The 1,828-nt window shown below is 46.5% G+C and overlaps 1 pseudogene; it reads right to left on the bottom strand.

Annotated features, from left to right (window-relative positions):
• Positions 1-575: 575 nt before the first annotated feature.
• On the bottom strand, positions 576-1,618 carry LOC125087069 (heterogeneous nuclear ribonucleoprotein A1-like; annotated as a pseudogene).
• Positions 1,619-1,828: the final 210 nt, after the last annotated feature.

The raw sequence follows: 1,828 nt of genomic DNA on the forward strand, positions 1-1,828 counted from the left end.
TTCCAGGGTCCTGGGATTGAGCCCTGCATCCTCAGCGGGGAGCCTGCTTCTCCCTCTCTCTCTCTGCCTGCCTCTCTTCCTACCTGTGATCTCTGTCAAATAAATAAATAAAATCTAAAAAAAAAGATTTTATTTATTTATTTTGAGAGAGAGAGAATGACAGGAGGGGCAGAGAGAGAACCTCAAGCAGACCCGGTGCTGAGTGTGGAGAATGCCGGGCTCGATCTCAGGACCTGATACCATAACCTGAGCTGAAATCAGGAGTCAGATTCTTTTTTTTTTTTTAAAGACACATTTATTCAGCATCATGATCAGACTATTACATTTAGCAATCAACAGCATGGGTGCAAAAAAAAAATCTACATTAAAGCCCTTTGTTGGAATGCTTTACACTTTCCAAAGAACAGAAACTAAAATAACCTGTTACACAATTAGTCACAAATACAGTCCTTGAGGTTTTTTTGCCCATACACATGAGTAGTGTCTAAAACATGTCTTCTTTGTAGCAGCTAGGCCTGGCCACCACTGTACTTGGCTGAGTTCACAAATCTGTTGTAACCTGTAGCCTCCCTGTCACTTCTCTGGCTCTCCTCTCCTGCTAAGCTTTGTTCCTGGCAGTAATTAAAACCTTCTACCACTGCCGTAGCTCCTGCTGCTGCTGGAACCACCATAGCCATGTTGGTTTTGTGGTTTGGTGAAGTATTGGCCTCCACTGCCATAAGGGCCAGAGCTTCTGCCTCCAAAATTGCCTCTTTTCATGGGTCCAAAATTTGAGGATTGATTGCTATAATTGCCAAAATCATTATAGCTTCCGCCACCTCCAAAGTTGCTTCCATCATTACCAAATCCGTTATAGCCATCCCCACTGCCACCATATCCACTACCACCTTGACTGCCACCAAAGCCACCTCAACCACTGAAGTTTCCTCCGTGACCAAAGTTGTCATTCCCACCAAAACCACCTCCACGACCACCACCAAAGTTTCCAGAACCACTTCGACCTCTTTGGCCAGATGAAGCACGAGCCATCTCCTGCTTAGAGAGCCCTTTCCTGACTTCACAACCGTGGCCATGCACAGGATGGGATTTCTGAATGATAGCCTTGTTGATAGAGTCATGGTCATCCAATGTTACAAAAGCAAAACCCCTCTTTTTGCCACTGCCTCGGTCAGTCATGATCTCCGTCACTTCGATGTTCCCACACTGTTCGAAATCATCTCTTAGATGACGTTCATCAGTGACTTCTTTAATGCCACCCACAAAAATCTTTCTCACAGCTAAGTGGGCACCAGGTCTTTGAGAAGCTTCTCTCGACACAGCCCTGTTTGGTTCCACAATCTTCCATCCACCCTGTGTGGATGCGTTCATGGCTGCTTCCACATCCTCCGCAGGGACATATGTCACAAGCCCAGAGCCTCTGGAGCACTTGGTGTTTGGATCTCTCATAGCCACCCAGTCCGTAAGTGCTCCCCAGTGCTCAGAATGGCTCCTCACACCCTCATCGGTTGTTTCAAAGCTCAGACCTCCCATGAAGAGCTTCCACTGCTGTTCAGGCTCTTTGGGAGACTCTGACTTGGACATGACGGCAGTGGGAGGGGAGACTTGAACGATGCTTGCTCGTCGGCATCCACGGGCAGAAAGGAGTAATCTAACGAACGTATCTGAGGAGTCAGATTCTTAATTAACTGAGCCACCCGGGTGCTCCTGAGCATGACTTTATTCTTTTTTTAATTTTTAAAAAAGATCTTATTTATTTATTCATTTGAGACAGGAAGAGAAAGCACAAGCAGGGGGAAAGGCTGGAGGAGAGGGAGAAGCAGGTTCCCCT

The sequence above is a fragment of the Lutra lutra genome, chromosome 16 (assembly GCF_902655055.1).
Source record: "Lutra lutra chromosome 16, mLutLut1.2, whole genome shotgun sequence".
Lineage (NCBI taxonomy): Eukaryota > Metazoa > Chordata > Mammalia > Carnivora > Mustelidae > Lutra > Lutra lutra.